A 6,351-nucleotide genomic window follows, 5' to 3' on the forward strand; every position below is an offset into this window, starting at 1 on the left:
TTATCCAGCAGCTAAATTCAGAATTCGGGTCATGCCTCAGAACTAGGCAGTATTTGACCTTACAAACAATGAGGCTATTCACACGATTGCAGAAAATTGGGCTAGCCTCCGGTAGCCCAATTTTCTGAAATCGTGAGAACCACCGGGCTTGGCTGCAAACCCGGTGGTTCCTGAGTGGGTAACCTGCTCAAGTAGCCTGCTCCTAAAACCGTGAGTATTTTAAAATTGTGAGTAGCCGCACCATGACTCCACGACACAGCTACTCATGAGAAGACTCCCAGAGGGGAGGCAAAAAGCCACCTCCCAGCTCCGGGGGTCTCGCCAGCGTGCCCTGCAAGCTCGTGCATGGCATGCTGGAGCTTCCGGGGGCCAATCTTTCCCCCTAGCCCCTGCCAGCTCCATCATGGAGCCGGCAATCATGTGAGCAGCCGATCCGGCTGCCCAGGGCTCCCACCCTGCTCATGTGCGGGGAGAGCGGGCTTAGCCCTCTCTCCCTGCTCACTCTTGCAAACCCTCTGCTCACTCTTGCAAACCAGGTCTCACTGATCGTGAGACCCGGCTCAATGTCTTCAGAACCTTCAGTAGGTAAAATAGCTATTCTGTGCCCTTACTTGATATTACCCTGTTATGATGGGGACTTCAGAAAGTGTAAACCCAGAGGCGTATCTAGGGAAAATAGCGCCTAGGGCAAGCACTGAAATTGCGCCCCCTGTCCAAACATCTGACACCCTCCTTTCAGATAACTTTACCATAATATCAGCTGAAAAATACAAGTAAGGCTCGTTAATCTTTTAATATTTCAAAAACTATTTAGCAGTGGATGTCGCCAGACCAAAAAATGCTGGAAAAGTACAAATTTCAGTATGCTGGCCTGGGGCTCATGAAATACCCAATACTATGTGGAGGTGTACCTGGAAAACTAAACAGAAGTGCCTGTCTAATTCTCTACCATGCATTGTAGCATCACTATTTCATAAGTTTTAAAAATAAATGGAGAATTTGACTTTTCTAAAATACTCTGGAAATAATCAAAGGATATGCAGAGTAAACTATATCACTGCTTGGAATATATTCTAGTATTTCAGAAAGACAGTTAAAATGAGAGAAAGAGAGCAAGAAACTCTCAGTGGGCCTTAATATTAAGGATTTCACACTGATTTAAAGACAAACTCACCATTAATAGCCATAGTATTTTTTTTTTACACATACTTTTTATTGAATTAAGACAACATCAAAGACAAACACAAATAATACAAACACTCACAAACACACACTATAAGGACTTCCATCTCATCCTTGGAACAAGTGTTATTATCAATAATCAAGATCTTGCCTAGAGGTTAAACATTAATATTAATATTAATGCCTTAATATTAAGGATTTCACACTGATTTAAAGACAAACTCACCATTAATAGCCATAGTATTAAGACATCACATTTAACTCACTTATCACAAGAAGCAAAGTAAGAGCAAATGAATACAATCCCAGCTCATAAACTTCAGCTCAGTATTCACAAGCCCTGATTCTCTGTACATAGAGCCAAACTGAATATGTGTATAGTGACTTAAATTATATATATATATATATATATAAATTACCTGTAGTCACCAACCTTATATGAGGAAAAGCGTTGTCGTTAGGAGCAGCAGCATAGTGCCTGCTCAAACATGCTATAGTCCTTCTTGAGCAAACTTAACTTTGCAGTTAAATACTCTCCACAAAAACCAATCAGTCACATGATGGGTGGAAATGATTAGCCATTAGACAAGGCTTTTTCTCATATAAGGTTGGTGTGGCTGCATTTGCATTATACATATGTTATGATGTACTTTGCACTATTGGTGTTACATTATCATGTCCATTGATGTATAGACATTAGGTACTTCGGACGAAGACGTGTTCGAAACAGACTATCATCTAGCGAGTCTGTCAAGTTTCAAATTTCTAGAGTTTCAAGCTTCAAGATTCCAGTGCAAAGCTTTCAGTTTTTCAAGGTTCTAAACAGAGGGGATTACCTCTATACATTTACCTGGTGGCGCAGTGGGAAAACTGCTGCCCTGTAACCAGAAGGTTACAAGTTCAATCCTGACCAAGGGGCTCAAGGTTGACTCAGCCTTCCATCCTTCTGAGGTTGGTAAAATGAGTACCCAGAATGTTGGGGGCAATATGCTAAATCATTGTAAACCGCTTAGAGAGCTCCGGCTATAGAGCGGTATATAAATGTAAGTGCTATTGCTATTGCTATTGGAGGACGGACTTTCAGCAAACTGGCACCAGCAGTTTTATATTAGTTTATTTGCACCATTAGTATTCTTATCATTGTTCTTTAGGATTACATTTCTGCATTTGTGGAATTTGTAGTAGCCCACATTGTCGTAATTATTTGCTGTTGTCCTTTGGATGCCTATAGTTTGTGATCATACGTGGAGTATTTCTTCACTTTCCATTGTGCCTCTGCATTTTTTTGCCTTGCTCATTTCACACGGGTTTCGTTCATTTTTCTTGTTCTTGTACCCGTGTTCCTCTCTTGTTTCCACCTTTTTACACCAGACATATAACATTATAGCAATAAATTGCAGCGATTAAATCCGAAACAGGGCATTGGAAATGTGAACGGCACCCTGCTGTCAGCGTAGGGACTGCAGTGTCACAACACAGGGAGTGTGGAAGCACACTTAGCGGATATGTTGTGACACAATTGCAGGGTCTAATCTGGAAAGCGCCCTGATCCAGAAAGTAGCTCAGTCTGCTTTGAGCTTGCTCTTGTACACATGTATGAATTCTCTGGTTCAAAATCAGGCCAGCCACCAACTCACTGACTGGTCTTAGGCCCCATCTATTACAGTATGTAGGGGTAATGTCTACCTTACAGGGTTCTTGTGGTTGCAGATCTCTGAATCTTTAAGGAAAGTGCTATACAAAAATGGATGACTTTGCAATAAAACAACAGAGGACTCACTGGAAAACTTTCCTAAGGAAGAAATGATTCATTCAGAGTTTTACAAAATCTTCAAGTCCAAATCTTGTTCAATTGAAGGCAAATGTGGCTGTGACTTCGTCAAAGCAAAATGGATTTTTAAGGATTTAGGATCTGTTGAATGTAGTGGCTGACATCCTAAATTTACTAGAGGAGGTCCATTTGAAATGTAGTCATCTTATCAAGTCACTTCTGGGTTAGGAACATAGGAATATAGGAAACTGCCATATACTGAGTTAGACCATTGGTCTATCTAGCTCAGTATTGTCTTCACAGACTGGCAGCGGCTTCTCCAAGGTTGCAGGCAGGAATCTCTCTCAGCCCTGTCTTGGAGATGCTGCCAGGGAGGGAACTTGAAACCTTCTGCTCTTCCCAGAGCAGCCTCATCCCCTGAGGGGAATATCTTGCAGTGCTCACACATCAAGTCTCCCATTCAGATGCAACCAGGGCAGACCCTGCTTAGCTATGGGGACAAGTCATACTTGCTACCACAAGACCATTTCTCCTCTACTGTAGAGCTTAGTCTGGATGTCAACAAGTAATTGTTGACAGTTTTGGGCTGGCCCACTTCTTCTTTCTTGCGAGTAGGTTTCCTGAGGCACATCTTGAGTACTGAGCTGATGCAAAGCATACTGCTTGCAGAACATTACCTACGTTGGCACAGATCCAGGGAAATGTGTGTGTGCCCCATTCATTACAAAAGGGGTGTAGCACAACAGAGCCCAAAACTTCTCACAGTGATCTCCTAACAACATGTGCGGGCAGTGCTTCAGTCATTTTTCAGCACTCTATATGAAAGTGTTCACTGATTCATTTCATCACCTTCACTTGCTCTCCACGAAGTGATGTTGTTGTCATGCAGCAAAATCTCAACGGCTTAGAAATCCCTGTCCTTTCCCACATTTCTTTGCCCCTACAGCCCTATCCACCCCTCTAGCCTATTTGGACATTTTAAAAAGATGCTGCACTCATGTACAGTGCCTCAGAGCACTCCTGGAAGTCCTGTCCCAGCATGTGAGGGTGCAGTAGCATCCCCTTCCCTGTGCTCTCTCTGCTTATAGCATCTGCCTTATGGCAACCACCATAAATGTGAAGGCATCCGTTTCTGGAGCCTGGGCTGCCCCAGCCTTCCAACCATGGAACCAGTGTCCTCATGCTTACGGTGTTTGCCTCTTCAGACAAATGCTGTAAGTGGAGAGAGCTTGGGGAGGGAGACCCTTCTCGGCACTCATGCACTGGGACCAGACTTCCTGGCATGCCTCTGAACAAGTGTATATACAGGTACAGATCAGTACCCAGCACAGGTATTCACATACTATGTTGAATGCATGTATAGCAGTACGCTTCCTTTCTGTATCCTACATTTCTGGGGGCCTGTACCCAGATTCACTTTAAAAATGAACACAGGGGCAATGAGGGCATAGACATCTGGACGCAGCTCCTACCTAATGAGGGCATTCCACAATCGTGTGTTGCCACAGTGCGGTTCTGTGCTGTGACAACTCATGAGGAGATCCCTGACCGGGAGGCTAAAAAGCAGCCTCCTGGCTTGGGGGTCTCTCCAGCATGCTCTGTGTGGCCCCCAATCCCCGCAGCCCCCACCAGCTCCGTGACGGAGTCGGCAGTCATGTGGGTGGCTGATCCAGCCGCCCAGGAAGGGCTCAATGATTGTCTGCGGGGAGGATCGTCTGTGGATCGTCTGCAGGGATCGTCTCCCTGCAAACCCTCTGGAGGCAGGTCTCACCAATCATGAGACCCGCCTCCTTGTCTATGTACAGATGATATACATTTTTGTTTCTGCCTCAAATTAATATTCCAAAAAACCGAGATAGTTTACTGAATTTACAACTCCCATGAACCTCAGAAGGAAATGACGCACCTGAGCATGCTCAAAATTATGCCAGTTAAATGTGAGATCTGTATGGTTGTGCTTGGACCCTGAATTATAACACACAATGTGCAAAGGGGCATCAATGGAAGCGTAATCAAGCAAGTGTGGGCAGATGTTTTGGACAGCTCCATCTTGAAAAAGGATATTGGAGATATCAAGGGGCTGGTGCACCTCCTCTATACATTTTATTCAGTTATGAATGATATGTCAATAGGGCTATATTTCTTTCCCTCTCTTGTAATGCTGGAACCCAATGAAGCTGATTTTCAGTGGATTTGTAACCAATGAATGGATTCCTTCCTTCCTTCCTACAAGTTGCTTTCTGTTTAGCTGGAGCTAAACACGGCATATAAGTACACATGTTTAAATAAATAAAGAAGATTCACTTTCTCTGGGATTAATCAGGCAAGTTCTGCAAATATGAATATGAATGAGGCAGGTACAAGAAATTCTGGTTCAAAGATACCTTGTTCTAAGAAAGGATGTGCAAGTAAAACCCTTGAAAATTCTCAGATGCTTCTCCTTGGGAGGAATCCTGTCATTTGCTTCACATACCCCAGTTTTGAAATTTCAGTGCCAGGGACAGGGGCAGAAGGTCCAAAGCAAAGACTAAGTCCCCTTCCTCATCCAGCGGGTTCTCCTTCTAGGGCATTATGTCCAAGATGAGTATCGTTTTAGACATCAGGCAAGGAGATGGTCCTTATCGTGTTGTAGACAATCCTGGATGTTGGTGGAGAATATTGGTGACCAGGTGCTTTTGTATGGAACCTCTTTGTTTCTTCTCATTGTTTTATTTTTCACTTGTGCAGCCTCACAGAAATCTATGGGTTTTGCAAGCAAGTTGATCTTAAGCTTTGAAATGTTACAATACAGGTGTGACTGGGTCGGTCAGACTTGTTTTTCATCTCATTGATGTATATAGTAGGGAGGGTGTGGATGTCTTATTTTAAAATTCAAAGAGGCTCATGGGGGGAAAGGGGACAGGATGCTGGACTAGACCAGACTTTGATCTGGAGCAGTAGGGTTCGTCCCAGTGTCAAAAGTGCATTTCTCCCACCCATGCCTTAGAGCCCACATGGCTGTGGGAAAATCTTCTTTCATTGGATAAAGGCCGGAACCTCCTCTTGCTTATAAGGAGCTGATTGGGCAAGCTATTTCTGCTTTTCACCAAGTGGCCACATTGGAATGTCCCCATTCTGCCATATGGAAATTACTGGCTTTTTGGACTTCAATGGGCTTTCCACCACATCAGTGGTGTGAAGATATGATTCTTATGTTTCAGATCAATTTGGAGTGTTTGAAATATAGTGATGAGATAGAATTTGCCCTTCCCTTCCCTGCTGTCTCTTAGATCTCTCCCCCGCCCACAAGGCCATAGCTTAACTAATCCCTAAGGCAGAGGATCTCAAACGTGGGTCCCTAAGTCTGGTTAGATTATAACTCCCATCACTCTCATGTTATATAATACCCTAATCCCCAG

Source organism: Hemicordylus capensis, chromosome 3 (assembly GCF_027244095.1).
Source record: "Hemicordylus capensis ecotype Gifberg chromosome 3, rHemCap1.1.pri, whole genome shotgun sequence".
Taxonomy (NCBI): Eukaryota; Metazoa; Chordata; class Lepidosauria; order Squamata; family Cordylidae; genus Hemicordylus; species Hemicordylus capensis.